Source organism: Eumetopias jubatus, unplaced genomic scaffold, assembly GCF_037043125.1.
Source record: "Eumetopias jubatus isolate StellerSeaLion01/CBP00866 unplaced genomic scaffold, mEumJub1_p1.0 scaffold_17, whole genome shotgun sequence".
Classification (NCBI taxonomy): Eukaryota; Metazoa; Chordata; class Mammalia; order Carnivora; family Otariidae; genus Eumetopias; species Eumetopias jubatus.
The window spans coordinates 38,992,511-39,011,681 of record NW_028274823.1 but is presented as its reverse complement, the minus strand read 5'-3'; positions in this window follow the sequence as shown (position 1 = coordinate 39,011,681).

The following is a 19,171-nucleotide window of genomic DNA, read 5'->3' as shown; positions in this document are numbered from 1 at the left end:
AGGTCAACACCCTGAAATCTAATAGGAAAACTTACGAGTCTCAGAAACAAAGAGAAAATCCTGAAAGCAGCTCGGGAGAAGAGATATGTAACCTACAATGGTAGAAAAATTACATTGGCAACAGACCTATCCACAGAGACCTGGCAGGCCAGAAAGGACTGGCATGATATCTTCAGAGCACTAAACGAGAAAAATATGCAGCCAAGAATACTATATCCAGCTAGGCTGTCATTGAAATTAGAAGGAGAGATAAAAAGCTTCCAGGACAAACAAAAACTAAAGAAATTTGCAAACACAAAACCAGCCCTACAAGAAATATTGAAAGAGGTCCTCTAAGCAAAAAGAGAGCCTAAAAGCAGCATAGATCAGAAAGGAACACAGACAATATATGTAACAGTCACCTTACAGGCAATACAATGGCACTAAATTCATACCTTTCGATAGTTACCCTGAATGTAAATGGGCTAAATGCCCCAATCAAAAGACACAGCCTATCAGATTGGATTAAAAAACAAGACCCATCAATATGCTGTCTGCAATAGACCCATTTTAGACCCAAAGACACCCCCACATTGAAAGTGAGGGGGTGGGAAACCATTTACCATGCTAATGGACACCAAAAGAAAGCTGGGGTGGCAATCCTTCTATCAGACAAATTAGATTTTAAAACAAAGACTGTAAGAAGAGATGGAGAAGGACACTATATCCTACTTAAAGGGTCTATCCAACAAGAAGATCTAACAATTGTAAATATCTATGCCCCTAACGTGGGAGCAGCCAATTATATAAGGCAATTAATAACAAAAGCAAAGAAACACATTGACAACAATACAATAATAGTGGGGGACTTTAACACCCCCCTAACTGAAATGGACAGATCATCTAAGCAAAAGATCAACAAGGAAATAAAGACTTTAAATGAAACACTGGACCAAATGGACTTTACAGACATATTCAGAACATTCCATCCCAAAGCAACAGAATACACATTCTTCTCTAGTGCCCATGGAACATTCTCCAGAATTGATCACATCCTAGGTCACAAATCAGGTCTCAACCGGTACCAAAAGATTGGGATCATTCCCTGCATATTTTCAGACCACAATGCTTTGAAACTAGAACTCAGTCACAAGAGGAAAGTCGGAAAGAACTCAAATACATGGAGGCTAAAGAGCATCCTACTAAAGAATGAATGGGTCAACGAGGAAATTAAAGAAGAATTAAAAAAATGCATGGAAACCAATGAAAATGAAAACACAACTGTTCAAAATCTTTGGGATACAGCAAAGGCAGTCCTGAGAGGAAAGTATATAGCAATACAAGCCTTTCTCAAGAAACAAGAAATGTCTCAAATACACAACCGGGTATACCCATACACCTAAAGGAGTGGAGAAAGAACAACAAATAAAAGCTAAACCCAGCAGGAGAAGAGAAATAATAAAGATCAGAGCAGAAATCAATGAAATAGAAACCAAAAGAACAGAACAGATCAACGAAACTAGGAGCTGGTTCTTTGAAAGAATTAACAAGATTGATAAACCCCTGGCCAGACTTAAAAAGAAAAGAGAAATGACCCAAATCAACAACATCATGAATGAAAGAGGAGAGATCACAACCAACACCAAAGAAATACAATTATAAGACCAAATTATGAGCAACTCTATGCCAGCAAATTAGATAACCTGGAAGAAATGGGTGCATTCCTAGAGATGTATCAACTACCAAAATTGAACCAGGAAGAAATAGAAAACCTGAACAGACCTATAACCACTAAGGAAATTGAAGCAGTCATCAAAAATCTCCCAACAAACAAAAGCCCAGGGCCAGATGGCTTCCCAGGGGAATTCTATCAGACACTTGAAGAAGAATTAATACCTATTCTCCTGAAACTGTTCCAAAAAATAGAAATGGAAAGAAAACTTCCAAACTCATTTTATGAGGCCACCATTACCTTGATCCCAAAACCAGACAAAGACCCCATCAAAAAGGAGAATTACAGACCAATATCCCTGATGAACATGGATGCAAAAATTCTCACCAAAATACTAGCCAATAGGATCCAACAGTACATTAAAAGGATTATTCACCATGACCAAGTGGGATTTATCCCTGGGCTGCAAGGCTGGTTCAACATCCGCAAATCAATCAACGTGATACAATACATTAACAAAAGAAAGAACAAGAATCATATGATCCTCTCAATAGATGCAGAAAAAGCATTTGACAAAGTACAGGATCCTTTCTTGATCAAAACTCTTCAGAGTATAGGGATAGAGGGTACATACCTCAATATCATAAAAGCCATCTATGAAAAACCTACAGCGAATATCATTCTCCTTGGGGAAAAGCTGAGAGCTTTTCCCCTAAGGTCAGGAATGCGGCAGGGATGTCCACTCTCACCACTGCTATTCAACACAGTATTAGAAGTCCTAGCCACAGCAATCAGACAACAAAAAGAAATCAAAGGCATCCAAATCGGCAAGAAGGAAGTCAAACTCTCACTCTTTGCAGATGATATGATACTGTATGTGGAAAACCCAAAAGACTCCACCCCAAAACTGCTAGAACTCATACAGGAATTCAGTAAAGTAGCAGGATATAAAATCAATGCACAGAAATCAGTGGCATTCCTATACACCAACAACAAGAGAGAAGAGAGAGAAATCAAGGAGTCAATCCCATTTACAATTGCACCCAAAACCATAAGATACCTAGGAATAAATTTAACCAAAGAGGCAAAGGATCTGTACTCAGAAAACTATAAAATACTCATGAAAGAAATTGAGAAAGACACAAAGAAATGGAAAAACGGTCCATGCTCATGGATTGGAGAACAAACATCGTGAAGATGTCAGTGCTACCTAGAGCAATCTACACATTCAATGCACTCCCCATCAAAATACCATCCATTTTTTTCAAAGAAATGGAACAAAGAATCCTAAAATTTATATGGAACCAGAAGAGACCCCGAATAGCCAGAGGAATATTGAAAAAGAAAAGCAAAGCTGGCGGCATCACAATTCCGGACTTCCAGCTCTATTACAAAGCTGTCATCATCAAGACAGTATGGTACTGGCACAAAAACAGACACATAGATCAATGGAACAGAATCGAGAGCCCAGAAATGGACCCTCAACTCTATGGTCAACTTATCTTTGACAAAGCAGGAAAGAATGTCCGATGGAAAAAAGACAGTCTCTTCAACAAATGGTGTTGGGAAAATTGGACAGCCACATGCAGAAGAATGAAACTGGACCATTTCCTTACACCACATACAAAAATAGACTCCAAATGGTTGAAAGACCTAAACGTGAGACAGGAGTCCATCAAAATCCTAAAGGAGAACACAGGCAGCAACCTCTTGGACCTCAGCCGCAGCAACTTCTTCCTAGAAACATCGCCAAAGGCAAGGGAAGCAAGGGCAAAAATGAACTACTGGGATTTCATCAAGATAAAAAGCTTTTGCACAGCAAAAGAAACAGTCCACAAAACCAAAAGACAACCGACAGAATGGGAGAAAATATTTGCAAATGACATATCAGATAAAGGGCTAGTATCCAAAATCTATAAAGAACTTATCAAACTCAACACCCAAAGAACAAATAATCCAATCAAGAAATGGGCAGAAGACATGAACAGACATTTTTCCAAAGAAGACATCCAAATGGCCAACAGACACATGAAAAAGTGCTCAACATCGCTCGGCATCAGGGAAATCCAAATCAAAACCTCAATGAGATACCACCTCACACCCGTCAGAATGGCTAAAATTAACAAGTCAGGAAATGACAGATGTTGGCGGGGATGTGGAGAAAGGGGAACCCTCCTCCACTGTTGGTGGGAATGCAAGCTGGTGCAACCACTCTGGAAAACAGTATGGAAGTTCCTCAAACAGTTGAAAATAGAGCTACCATAATCCAGCAATTGCACTACTGGGTATTTACCACAAAGATACAAATGTAGGGATCCGAAGGGGTACGTGCACCCCAATGTTTATAGCAGCAATGTCCACAATAGCCAAACTGTGGAAAGAGCCAAGATGTCCATCGACAGATGAATGGATAAAGAAGAAGTGGTATATATACACAATGGAATATTATGGAGCCATCAAAAGGAATGAGATCTTGCCATTTGCAACGACGTGGATGGAACTGGAGGGTGTTATGCTGAATGAAATAAGTCAATCAGAGAAAGACATGTATCATATGACCTCACTGATATGAGGAATTCTTAATCTCAGGAAACAAACTGAGGGTTGCTGGAGTGGTGGGGGGGTGGGAGAGATGGGGTGGCTGGGTGATAGACATTGGGGAGGGTATGTGCTATGGTGAGCGCTGTGAATTGTGCAAGACTGATGAATCACGGATCTGTACCTCTGAAACAAATAATGCAATATATGTTAAGAAAAAAAAGAAGATAGCAGGAGGGGAAGAATGAAGGGGAGTAAGTCGGAGGGGGAGACGAACCATGAGAGACAATGGACTCTGAAAAACAAACTGAGGGTTCTAGAGGGGAGGGGGGTGGGGGGATGGGTTAGCCTGGTGATGGGTATTAAAGAGGGCACGTTCTGCATGGAGCACTGGGTGTTATGCACAAACAATGAATCATGGAACACTACACCAAAAACTAATGATGTAATGTATGGTGATTAACATAGCAATACAAAAATATTTAAAAAAAAGAAAGAAAAAATGCAGGGGGAACAACGGGATATATCACATTTCATCAGATACTAAGAGACCATTGTGAAAAAGAAAGCACTTTACTTAATATACCCAATTTCAGAAATGTGAAAATTTTTTTAAAAAGATGTTTTAGGATTGTTGAAAAAAAATTTTTCAGAGTTCAAGGGTCTTGATACTTTACAAGTACTTGATTTGAACAAAGACCTTTGGATATCCTCAGTATTCATCAATTATACCCAACTGATAATTCTGTCCCTAATTTAGCAAAAGATATAGTTCACAGATTATTTGTTGACTACTTGAGACTTTACAATTCTTAAAATTCATATCTATTCAGTGAGTGCTATTTCCTTTCTATATGAACTGTTTAATATCTTAAAATCAAAATACTAATGAATATATTTAATTCTTTTTTTTTAAGATTTTATTTTTAGTAATCTTTATACTCAGTGTGGGGCTCGAACTCAGAACCCTGGAATCAAAAGTTGCATGCTCTACTAACTGAGCCAGCTAGACAGCCCTAATCTTTTAATTCTTCCTACCATCTGCCCTAGCCAGAGTTAGGGGAGAGAAAGAAATATGGAAGCTCCTATGCCTTTCTCTTTGTACGTCATTGATAAGAAAGGGTAATAACTGGTCATGGGGTGCAACACTGAACCCTAGATAATGAAAGCAGAGTTCAAAGCAAGATGCTCTAAGTAGTTGTGAGAGTAAAACTGCCACTGGATTGGTACCTGAGAGCAGGTGAGAACAACAAGTAGGTTCAAGAGGTAGATCTGGGAAAAGCTAATACATAGGAGCATGTGGTAATTGATCAGCAAGGGCTACAGAAATCATGTCAGTGTTTGGTCAGCTAAGCAAAATGACTAGCAGAGAAAGGACTAGAAAATGTGCTTTTTGTTAAATATCTCTCCGGACAGCATTAAAATGCTAAAAAAAAATTTACATTTTTAAAACCACAGTAATAGAATAGGAAAAAGACCACAACAAACGAGGAATCTCAACAAAAATTTGAAAGATGAAGGAGGATGGCTATTGTATCAGAGCAGAAGCAGGTGACATTTATGGTAGGTAAGGACAAAAAGGAGCCAGTTTGGCTCCAGGCTCAGAAATGCTTAATACTGTAGAAGACAGGAATGAGACATGAAGGGAAAGCAGTGAAATTAATGGCCTGTTGTATATGGAACATTCACTTAATCCCATACACACATGCCCTGCTCCCCAACCCCTGTGCACTTGCCAACCAGAGATTTACCCTTCAGCAAGAGATGGGAAGTTTCTTCTCTGCAGAAATTGAATGACTCCAAGGGAGAGACCTCTACTTCTGCCATTTGAGAATCCAACAGTAAAGCAGTTGTCTTCTAGCTCCAAAGTTTCAAAGTGCATGAAATATAAACTGAAAGTCAAGGGATACCTGGCTGGCTCAGCTGGTAGAGCATGCAACTCTCCATCTCGGGGTTGTGAGTTCAAGCCCCAGGTTGGGCATGGAGCCTACTTTAAAAAAAAAAAAAAAAACTAGTAAAATTGAAATAAATATAGGCAAGTTTTCAAGTATAGATATTTCAATACTTAAATGATAATAAAAATAGAAAACAAGTAAGAATATATAATACTATTGGGGTGCCTGGCTCAGTCTATTAAGCATCTGCCTTCAGCTGGGGTCATGATCCCAGGGTCCTGAGATCCAGCCCCTTGTCAGGCTCCCTGCTTATAGGGAGCCTGCTTCTCCCTTTCTTCTCCATTCCTGCTCTCTCTTACTCTCTCTCTCTCAAATAAATAAATAAAATCTTTAATTTAAAAAAGTACATAATACTGTCAACTAACTTGATTAAATGACATTTATAGACCACCACCCAACAACAGCATAAAATGCATTATTTTCCAGTGTACATATTATGGGCTATAAAACAAGTTTCAAATGATTTAAAAGAACGGAAACTATACAAAGATGTTCTATGACCAGAACAGAATTAAATTAGAAATCGCTAACAGGAAGATATCTGAAGAATCCCCAAATATTTGGAAAATAAATCACCTTCCTAAATAAGCCCTGAATTAAAGAGGAGGTAAAAAGGAAAATTTGAAAATATTTTGAGCTAGGGCACCTGGGTGGCTCAGTTGGTTTAGTGTCTACCTTCAGCTCAGGTCATGATCCCAGGGTCCTGGGATTGAGCCCTGTGTTGGGCTCACTGCTCAGCAGGAAGTCTGCTTCTCCCTCTTTCTCAAATAAATAAATAAAATCTTTAAAAAAAAAATATTTTGAACTAATCTACAACCATACCACCCTGAACATGCCCAATCTCATCTGAAAATATTTTGAACTGAATGAATATATGGAAATTGTTGGATCTAGCCAAAGCAGTGTGGAATTTTAACTTTTGCCAATAAATTCAACAACTTAAGTGAAATGTAAAAAGTCCTTGAAAGGCACAAACTACCAAAGCTCACTCAAGAAGAAAAAGGAGGGGCGCCTGGGTGGCTCAGTCGGTTAAGCGTCTGCCTTTGGCTCAGGTCATCATCTTGGGGTCCTGGGATCAGGTGGTATCGGGCTCCCTGCTCAGCGGGGAGTCTTCTCCCTCTCTCACTGCCCACCCCCGCTCATGCTTTCTCTCTCTCTAATAAATAAAATCCTTAAAATAAATAGATAAATAATATTTTTAAAAATTTAAGAAAAAGAAAACATGAATAGCCCTAATAAGTTGAATTTGTAGCTGACAGCCTCACACAGAAAAAGTACAGGCCTAGATGGCACAAATGAATTCTACCAAACATTTAAGGGAGACATATTAACAATTCTACACAAACTCTTCTAGGAACATTGCCCACATACCAAAGCCAGAAAAAGACCTCACAAGAAAGGAAAATCATACATCAACATCTCTCATAAACAGATGCAAAAATTCTTCTAAAAAATAGCAAATAGAAACTGCTATCTATAAAAGATGGTAATACATCATAGAGTTTATTCTAGAAATGCAAGTTTGCATTAGCATTCAAAATCAATGGATTTAATCATACGAACATAGTAAAAAAGAAAACCCATATCTTTTTTAAAATGTAGAAAAAGTATTTGAAAAAAATCAACACTCATTCATGATTAGAAACTCAACTGATAAGGAATTAAAGGGATCATCCTCAATTTACTAAAGGACATCTATGGAAGAACCTGCATCTGACATACTTAATGGTAAAATAAAAAGCAGTTTCCTCATAAAACTGGAAAGAAGGCAAAGATGTCTACTCCTCTCTTCTAGCCAACATTGTCCCAGGCGTAGACAGTACAACAAGGCAGTAAAAAGAAAAAGGAGGGGGCCACTATAAGTCTCAACAGGCACCATGTACCAGCCTGCACTAGGTTTGGGGCAACTGAGCTGGGCCTGAGGAGCACACCTTAAGAAATAGAAGAAACAGAGCACAAATAGAAGAGACACAGAAACCCAGGCACATGAAGGGAGAATGCCATGGGACAGCAGAGACACTGGAGTTACGCAGCTGCTAGTGGAGACAATGAGGATTGTCAGCCACTACCAGAAGCTAAGAGAAATAAGGTAAACATAAAAACAAAAACTATAAAGTGCGTAGAAGAAAAAACACAAATCATAAAAAGGAAAAATTGGTAAATTGGACTTCAATGTTAAGATTTCATATGAAGAAAATAACCGTGGACTGAGAGAAAATATGTGTAGAACATACATCTGATAAAGGAAGACTTGTACCCAAATCTATAAAGAACTCTTAAAATCCCTCTCCCTCTGCCTGCCTGCCTGCCTACTTGTGATCGCTCTCTGTCAAATAAATAAAATCTTAAAAAAAAAAATGGATAAAAGATTTGTTTTTTTTTAATATTTTATTTATTTCACAGACAGAGACACAGGGAGAGAGGGAACACAAGCAGGGGGAGTGGGAGAGGGAGAAGCAGGCTTCCCGCTGAGCAGGGAGCCCAACGCGGGGCTCAATCCCAGGACCCTGGGATCATGACCCAAGCCGAAGGCAAACGCTTAATGACTGAGCCACCCAGGCACCCCTAGAATAGCTAAAATTTGAAAGGCATAATAATACCAAGTATTGGCAAGAACATGGAGCAAGCTGCTGGCAGAAATACAAAATAGCCATTTGGAAAATAATTTGACTATTCTTACAAAGTGAGATACTCACTTATCACAGAGCCTGGCATTCCCACTTCTAGGTGTTTACAAAGAGTAGTGAAAACATTGTCATCCAAAGCCTTTATGTGAATGTTCATAGTAGGCTTACTCATAATAAACATACTATTCATAATGGAAACAACCTAAGTGTCCATCAACAGGTGAATGAGTAAACAGCAATAAAAAAAAATACAACAGAATGAATCTCAAAAGCGTTATGCTATATGAAAGAAATCAAACTTAAAATGTTACATAATCTATAGGAAATTCTAGAAAAGACAAATCTATGAAAGAAGGCAGTTGACTGGTGCTTAGGGGATAGGAGAGAGGTGACTGACTACAAAGTGGCATAACGGATGAAAAATGTTCACTCAGCTGTGGTGGCAATGACATGAGTACATTCATTGAATATTTACATTAAATGGGTAGATATTATATATAAATTTTACATGGTATATAAATCTAAATCAATAAAACTAATTAAAACACATGCATACACAGACACCAGTGCACATCATTTTTTGAATTGTTTATGATAAGAACACTTAACATGAGATCTGCACTCTTAACTAACTTGTAAGTGCACAGTGTGGTACTGTTAACTACAGGCACAATGTTGGACAGCAGATCTCTAAAACTTATTCATCTTGCATACCTGAAGCTTCGTACCTGTTGAAATGCAGCCCTCTCTTTCCCCCTCCCTGCAGCCTCTAGCAACCAACATTCTACTTTGTTTCTGTGGGTTTGTCTATTCTATGAAGTACTAGTGCACATCACTTTGGAATAGGAAAACTGCTTTGTTTTCTCAGGATCTCTTAACTGGCAGTACTGGCAGATTGCTTTACTGTTGAAAACTGGGGTTAGGTACTCTTTGCTATCAGACAGATGTTAAGACAGATGTTAACCATGGGTTTCTCTGAGCATTCTCCCCACACTATTTTTGTTCAGTTTTCCTCTGAACAGCCACCAACTGTTTGCTATTTTCCTATGAACACTGAAATTCATTTCCATGCGTTTTCTTCCCAAAGTTCTGAGACTGCATGAGTCTTGGGATTTTGTAAGAATTAAAATATTGATTTGTAATAGTCCTTTGATGCTGCTTCTTTTTCTTTTAAAGATTTTATTTATTTATCCATGAGAGACAGAGATAGAGAGAGAGAGGCATAGGGAGAAGCAGGCTCCCCGCTGAGCAGGGAGCCTGATGCGGGACTCGATCCCAGGACCCTGGGATCACGACCTGAGCCGAAGGCAGACGCTTAACCATCTGAGCCACCCAGGAGCCCTTGATGCTGCTTCTTGAACATCCACCACTCCGTCCTCATTTGGGGGAATCTGATGAGATACTCCTCCTTTTACTCAATAAAGTTTCATTTGTCTTCATCTTCTTTAATTCTTTTTGCACCCCATTTCATTCAGGCCTTTCTTCAATGACACCTCCTGGGGCACCTTCCCTCAACATCCTCTATCTCTCCCTATTTTTAATACATTTAATTTCATTATTTCATTAAATCATCCATTCACTCACTCTATATTAGGCTTAGAAGTTGAGGGTACATCAGTGAATAAACTCTAACCACAAAGGGAAAAAAAGCTGGTAAATTGGAACACATTAAGATTTTCTGTGCAAAAAAAAAATACTATTAAGAAAGTAAAAACGCAGGGCGCCTGGGTGGCTCAGTTGGTTAAGCAACTGCCTTCGGCTCAGGTCATGATCCCGGAGTCCTGGGATCGAGTCCCACATCAGGCTCCTGGCTCAGTGGGGAGCCTGCTTCTCCCTCTGACCTTCTCCCCTCTCATACTGTTTCTCTCTCTCTCTCAAATAAATAAATAAAATCTTTAAAAAAAAAAAGATTTTCTGTGCAAAAAAAAATACTATTAAGAAAGTAAAAACGCAGGGCACCTGGCTGGCTCAGTTGGTAGAACATGTGACTCTTGATCTCAGGGTTGTAAGTTCCAGCCCCACATTGGGTGTAGAAATTACTTAAAATCTTACAGAAAAAGAAAAAAAGTAAAAAGGCAAGCCATGGTGGATGAAGATGCCTGCAATACTTCTAGCTGACAAAGACCTTATATCAAGAATATATAAATAAGGGGCGCCTGGGTGGCTCAGTCGTTAAGCATCTGCCTTCGGCTCAGGTCATGATCCCAGTGTCCTGGGATCAAGTCCCTCATCGGACTCCCTGCTCCGCGGGAAGCCTGCTTCTCCCTCTCCCACTCCCCCTGCTTGTGTTCCTGCTCTCACTGTCTCTCTCTCTGTCAAATAAATAAATAAAACCTTTAAAAAAAAAGTATATAAATAAAACAGGCACCTGGGAGGCTCAGTCAGTTGTGTCAGACCCTTGATTTCAGCTTAGGTTGTGAGATCGAGCCCCGTGATGGGCTCCAAGCTGGGCAGGAACCTGCTTAAGATTCTCTCTCCCTCTCTGCCCACCCCCTCAAAAAATATATATATATATATATATATATATGTGTGTGTGTGTGTGTGTGTATAAAATCTATAAATTAATAAGACAAAAGCTGGCAACACAACAGAAAAATGAACAAAAGACATAAGCACCTCACCGATAAAGCCTATCCAAATAGCCAATAAACACGTCTTAAAATATTCTACTTTATTAGCCATCAAGGAAATGCAATTAAAATCACAAGGCAGGGGCACCTGGCTGGCTGGCTCAGTCAGTAGAGCATGCAACTCCTAATCCCGGTGTTATGAGATCAAGTCCATACTGGGCATAGAGCCTACTTTAATAAAAAACAAAACAAACAAACAAAAACCCCACAAGGCAGAACTCCACATCCATCCTAATGGCTAAAGTGAAAAGGCAGACAATACCTGCATTCGTGAGGATGTGGAGCATCTGCAACTCTTGCTACACCACTGGTGAGAATCTAAACTGAAGTAACTAGGTTGGAAAACAATGGCGGAATCTACTAAAGCTGACTATATGCATACCAAATGGCCCAGCAATTTTACTTTTGGTTTATGTTCAACAGAAATGGGCGCATATGTTCATCTAAAAGCATTCGCTGGACTGTTAATAGCACCACTCTTTGTGCCAAGAACTGAAAATTCTCCAGTGCTCGTAACAGAATGGGTAAAGTGTGGTATACTGACACAAGGGAATATTACACTGCACTGACGATGAGCAGACCACAATTACATGCAACTATAGGGATGAATCTCACAAACACAATGTCAAATGGAAGAAGCCAGACATGAAATATTTACATTGTGTGATTTATACCAAATGAATAGAATTAGTCCAAGAATCACCCATTAGATCCATTGAGCTGAATGAAAAGAAAAGTGAGACAAGGCTTGGAAAGAAAGTTGGGGAGGGGGAAGACAGCCCCCACCACGTGACAAGCTGAAGAGTGCCTGGTTCTAAGACCTAAGATGGTGGAGGACAAAGAGCAGCAGGGGAATGTAGTGATGCAAAATAAATATATAACAACTTTATTGATCCATTAGAAAACATAAAAGCTACAGTATAACTCACATCCCCACCTGGGCTAAACCCTTTAGCACAGATTATGGTTCTTAAGTACTGGTTCTCCTCAATGTCCAAAGTTAATTTTTAATCAATGATTTCATCCTGGAAATAAGATTTCAAATCATCCTTTTTCATTCACATTAGGATAACAATTCAGATCTGCATTCTGTAGCATATGTAAGAAAAGGAACATGGTAGGAGAGCTATGACTCCATTAGTTCATAGTTAATTTGTGCAACAACAAAATGGTAAAAATGGCAGCAGTGACAGGCCCCATAGAGATGAGTGTCCAACTGCCCCTACAGAGACGCAGTCAGGAATTTGTGCGAAGCAGAAGCAGAGCCATCCCTTATAAAATTGTGAAACTCTTTAACCTAAGGAACATTTAGATCTTAGAAACATTCAGATCCTGACCTTGTTCCCAGACAAGGGTCTGAATGGACCCCCTTGGCTCTCTTAGTAGTCTAGACAGCTGACAGTGGTAGCAGAGGCACCTTTCTCTGGAGCCTTCTGTGCCAGTTTCTGCTTCAGGATAGCACCTAGAACCTTCGATGGGAAAGAATATAGCCATCCTGTGCTTGAGACCATCATCAGCTTTGGAGACAATACAAAGCTGCTTCTGGGTTTGCTGATGTGACTTCAGAGATCCCAGAATAGGCAATTCCTTCACGAATTCAGAGACTGCAAGCGCAGCAACAAAGCCCACAGCTGTGGCAGTGGGTGGGGATGCTCGCGCATGCAGGTTTATGTATCTGGAGAGCAGTCTCCAAAAGTAGCACCAATTTAGGGACTATTGCTGAGGCAGGTGCATCTCGTGCTCCAACATCAGAGACTAGTGAAGAGTTGGCAGCCACCTCTCCCCTTGCGCGTTGCCCTGGGACAGAGGTGACGTGGTTGCAGCCTTCTGGGACTGCTGGCCTTCTGAGCTGAGCTGCTGGAATGTCAGCGGGCAGGCCTGTAGCACCTGCCCCTGCTGTTCTCCCCGGCCGGGCTGCTGACCCTGGACCATGGGGGGATGGCGCTGCAGTGCCTGCCTCAGTTGGTCTCCCCGGCCAGACTGCTGACCCTGGGGCTGCTGCTGACCCTGGACCATGGGGGGATGGGGCTGCAGTGTGTGCCTCAGTTGGTCTCCCCGGCTGGGCTGCCGACCCTGGCGCTGCTGCTGACCCTGACCATGGGGGGCTGGGGCTGCAGTGTGTACCTCTGCTGTGCTCTCCAGCCAGCCCGCTGGCCATGGGGCTGCTGCTGATACTGAACTGTGGGCGGATGGGGCTGCAGCATGTTCCCCTGCTGTCCTCCCCAGCCAGGCTGCTGGCCGCAGGATGAAAGATCTTGCTGAAGTATCATCTCGAGTCTCTCATCTAAGAGCAACTGCCAAGAAGAAAAATCCTGAAGCATGACCTGGAACAGCCTTTTCATGTCTGATTGTGGATCTCTTACATCAAGAAGTATCTCCTGGGGATTCTTTGGATGTTGGAATTTTAGAAAAGCTTGTAGAAGCATCTTGAGTCCAAGGGTTCTTCCCATTTTGGACATTCCTGCAGTGATGGCTGCAGGAGTTGGTGGTTGAATTGCTGAGATAGCCCTAGGTCTTCCCCAGAGGAGCCAGTTAGTGTCCTAAGGGGCCCCTGTCCTGGGATGGGATTTTGTCTCTGACTTCCCGATTCTGTAGACTTTTCACTGGGAGAATATGTCAAAGGCGAGAGAGTGGTTTGAGCTGCCTGAGGAAGAAGGGGAACTTTGCAAAGCCCCAGAAGGTCCTAACCTTGCACTGGCCATTACAGGGGAATCTGGGGCCACACCTACGCTCCTGCCTCCAGGGGTCCCAGAGGGAGACTGTTGTCCAGGAACATGTTCTATCTTCCTAGAATCAGTGGGCACAGTAAGCTTGTCATCAGGGCCCTTGAGAACAGGCTGTTCTCTGGGGGCCTGATTCTGCCCCTGGTAGGCCATTGCTTCTCTCCTTGCTTGGTGTCCAGCTCTTCCCAAAATCAAGCAGGAGAACAGAAAGAGAGGGTTAATCCACTTACCCCATTCAGCACCATCAGTGCCTTATCATGAAATAAATATTTTCTTGATAAGCTCAGTCTTACTGTTATGTTACCTGTACTCCTAAAGAACACAGACACAGCTCAGATCCTTAGCCCAACATTCAGAGATCTTGGTGGCCAGGCCCCATTCTAGCTTTCTATAATCCTTTCTTGGTATTCCCTTCTTTCCAGGCTCCCAGAATACTACCCTGCTTCCCCTCTTCTCACACCTACGTGCCTTGACCAAGCCCAGAGAACCCTTCCCGTACTATCTTCCCTATCTTAAAGATCCTTTTCCCCTCCCAGGACACATGGGAGGGCAATCTTATGTTTGCTGAAATGATGATTTCTCTGATGATGTGACTGCCTTCATCTAGACTATCTGTGGGAGCTAACAGATTAGGTTGTGGGCAGAGCTTAATCTGAAGCAGTGTTTCTTGAACTTGGCTTTTTATCAGAATCAGCAGGGAGCCCACAGAGCCTCAGGCTCACCGACACTAGGTAGGACCTGGGCTCTACATTTTTACCAAGCTCCCAGATGACACCGATTAAAAGCCAAGGTTTGAGGGGCACCTGGGTGGCTCAGTCCTTAAGCGACTGCCTTCGGCTCAGGTCGTGATCCCAGAGTCCTAGGATCAAGCCCCGCATCCGGCTCCCTGCTCAGCAGGAAGCCTGCTTCTCCCTCTCCCACTCCCCCTGCTTGTGTTCCCTCTCTCACTGTCTCTCTCTCTGTCAAAATAAATAAAATCTTAAAAAAAAAAAAAAACAAGGTTTGAGAACAGCCCAAAACCTCAAGACATAGCTTAAAGTCCTGCCGTAATATTTGTCAGCTGTGTGGCCCTAGAGAGGTCTAGAATCTCCCTGAACAGTAATTTCCTTGTAGGAAAAAGTGGGGATAGCAAAAGCATCCTACATTTTTTTTAAAGATTTTATTTATTTATTTGAGAAAGAGAGAATGAGAGCACGAGAGGGAAGAGGGTCAGAGGGAGAAGCAGACTCCCTGCTGAGCAGGGAGCCCGATGCGGGACGCGATCCTGGGACTCGAGGATCATGACCTGAGCCTGAGGCAGTCGCTTAACCAACTGAGCCACCCAGGCGCCCCTCTTACAGGCTTTCAAAGTCAAACTAAGCCTGAATGATACCATGCAAATGCGCCCTTATCCCGGTAGAAGAGGCTTGCAAGCGTGACAGCTGCAGTCAAGCCTGATGACAATGTTGGTGCCCCAAATCCGCCATGTCCTCATCCGCTTCCCCTTCAATAGGAGATGTCCAGGACTTTGCTAGGACAGCATTTAGGGCCAGAAAGAATTTGATCCACACACACTGGTAAAGCTTTCTAAAATAGCTCGATGTACAATATGCTGGACAATTTCAAACATTCTTATAACAATCCTGCAATGGAATGTATCTTGCTAAATATCTGATAGGTTAATTCGTGTGTCCAAGTCCCATGGCAGTGGAGAAGTGGCGAAAACAGCCTCTCAGAATCTGAGTGTTGAGTGACTAGTGCTCTGGGAGAGAAGGACAAGGAAGCTACAGAACAGGCTACATAACAAAATACATGAAATAGTACTCCCATGATGTGTTCTTCTTCCCAGGGCAAGGGGGCCTTTCAAAGACACCAGGGCAGTGTGACCCTCGCACATCAATTCCCCACGCAGGAACCAGCGCTCTGAGAATCTGGCTTCCAGGAGTCCAAGCCTAGGAAATATCTACATAACTAGGCAACCAAGATGCCATTACTTCTGCAGTTTCCACACCTCTTTCAAAGCTGCTAATATCAACCAGGGTGTCTGGCGGCCTCCTTCTTAGACACCTCAGGAATCGCTATGTCCGCTTTCCTTCCTGTAAATTTTGTGAGATTTATAGGGTGCACATGCTGAAGCCTAATCGTCTTTGCATCTGATAGAGGCTCTACCTTCTCAGCACCTAACACACCGAGGGCCGGAGCCGCGCAGAGCTGTAGAAGTCGGCCAGCTCAGAGGTGCTACCACAAATGCAGCCACACCTTGTAGGGCCTGCATCTCCTCACCAGCCAGGGCTCCTCATGAGTGCTTCCTATGAGAATCACCTGGAGAATCCTTTAAACATTCAACCTGAACTTCTAGAGATGAGTCTGACATAAAGATTAAGAACACTATTGGCAATTACACATCCTCACTGCACCCACGCTGAAGGTGCCAAATGGGGCAAGACAGAAATGTTTCCCGGAAACCACTGACCTTCCAAGAGAGAGGGTCTTCCTTCTTCCCCACCACCAACTCCTAGCCCCGTGGCAGAGCTCTAGTAAACCACCTGACACTGCCTTTAGTGCATGAGATGACGTTCAAAATAAACTGTTCTCCAAATAACCTTTCCTGCCTATAAAATCCAAAAAACTAAAAACAATTATAATATATAATATATAAAAATACCATATAAAATATAATTATAATTTCACAAGTGCTAAGGTGAAGCTACTATAGCTATACATTGCTAATAAAGTTATAAATTTGTGCAGCTTATCCTGAAAACACTTTGATTAAGGTCCTCTGTCGGAAAAACAGATATTTTATTACCCTCTGTCCTCTGTAAATCTCTTCTAGGTAGTCTCTCTTGAAGGAATCATTCTCTACAAATCAGTGGCTCTCAAGGTGGGGTCCAGAGACCAGCAGCAGCAGCATCAGTCTCGCCTGGCAACTAGTTAGAAAATGCATCTCCTCAAGCCCACTCCAGACCTCCTGAACCAGAAGCTCTGGGGGCAGGACCACCCTGTGCTTTAATAAGCCCCCCAAGTGACTCTGATACCCACTAATCTTTGAGAATCACCCCTATAACAGTTCTCAAACTTGGCAGCACATTAATATCACGGCTTAAGAAAATCCCACCTGAGAGATTTTTACTTTAACTGGTCTGGGGTAAGGTCTCAGCAAAGCTCCCCAAGTGATTCTAAAATGCAGTCACGTTTAAGAAGTAATTCAATAAATAAATCCATTATAAGCCTTCAGTACTGTATTTTGTTTTGTTTTGTCAAGTGGAGAAAATGTGGATATGAACTAAATGTTCATATTTTTAAAGTCCATGTATACTCATTCAAAATAGAAGTTACAAATATGTATTTTAAAATGAAAAATTAGGGTGCCTGGGTGGCTCAGATGGCTAAGCATCTGCCTTCGGCTCTGGTCATGATCCCAGGGTCCTGGGATCGAGCCCCACATCGGGCTCCCTGCTCAGTGGGGAGCCTGCTTCTCCCTCTGCCTCTCTCTCTGTCTCTTATGAATAAATAAAATCTTTAAAAAAAATGAAAAATTATTGGGATATAATTTACATACCATTTAATTGTGCATATAAAAAATGAGTATTACCTATAAAGAGAGGAAAAAACAGACTAAAAAGAAATACATGAAAACATCAAATGTTTGTATTGTAAACAAATTTTTTTCTATTAATCTGCATTTCTGAAATGCATTTAAATGTGCAAAGGTTTTTATGTAAGATTATTTTATTATTTTTTAAAGTAATATTTTTTAAAAAGTACTTGACAATATCAGTGTTTTGTTGAAGTGGCATGCCCTAAAATAAAGGCAGTAAATGAATAGGCAGAGAGATTTACGGACACTGAAGCTCTATTAAGTTGTTTTCTTTTTATGAATCCCTTTTTAAAAATTTTTAATTCCATGGGTGCCTGAGTGGTTCTGTCAGTTAAGTGTCTGACTCTTGATCTCACTTCAGGTCTTCATCTCAGGGTCGTGAATTCAAGCCCATTGCTGGGCTCCATGCTGGGTGTGGAGCCTACTTAAAAAAAAAACTAAAAAAAATTTAATTCCAGTATAGTTAACATAGTGTTAGATTAATTTCAGGTGTATAACATAGTGATTCAAGAGTTCCATACGTTACCCAGTGCTCATCAAGATAAGTGTACTCTTCATTCCCATCACCTGTTTCACCCATCCCCCCACCCACCTCCCCTCTGGTAACCATCTGTTTGTTCTCTAGAGTTAAGAGTCTGTTTTTTGGCTTGTCACTTTTCTTCTTCCTTTGTTCACTGTTTTCTTTTTTTAAGATTTTATTTATCTATTTATTTTGACAGAGAGAGACAGCGAGAGAGGGAACGCAAGCAGGGGGAGTGGGAGAGGGAGAAGCAGGCTTCCCGCCGAGCAGAGAGCCTGGCTCAGGGCTCGATCCCAGGACCCTGGGATCATGACCTGAGCCAAAGTCAGATGCTTAACGACTGAGCCACCCAGGAACTCTTCACTGTTTTGTTTCTTAAATTCCACATGAGTGAAATCGTATGGTATTTGTTTTTCTCTATTTGACTTAGCATTATACTCTCTAGATCCATCCATGTTGTTGCAAATGGCAAGATTTCACTCTTTTTTATGGCTGAATAATATTCCATTGTATATATATACCACACCTTCTTTAGGATGTAAAGTATGACACAATGTACCAAAAACATGGCAGGGGAAGGATAAAGAATGGGCTCAAACTTAAGCAACCATCAATTTAATATAGATCGCCATATCAAAAACCATGAATAATTATGCAAAAAATAAAGAGAAAGGAACCCAAGGCTATCACTAAGGGGAGCCAGCAAACCATGAGAGAACAGAGCAAGAGGAGAAACGATCAGGGAAAAAAACCTCAAAAACAACCACAAAACAAGTAACAAAATGGCAATAAATACATACTTACCAATAATTGCTTTGACTGTAAATTAGCTAAACGCTCCAATCAAGACATAGGGTGACGGAATGGATAAAATAAAACAAGGGGCGCCTGGGTGGCTCAGTCATTGTCTGCCTTTGGCTCAGGTCATGATCCCAGGGTCCTGGCAT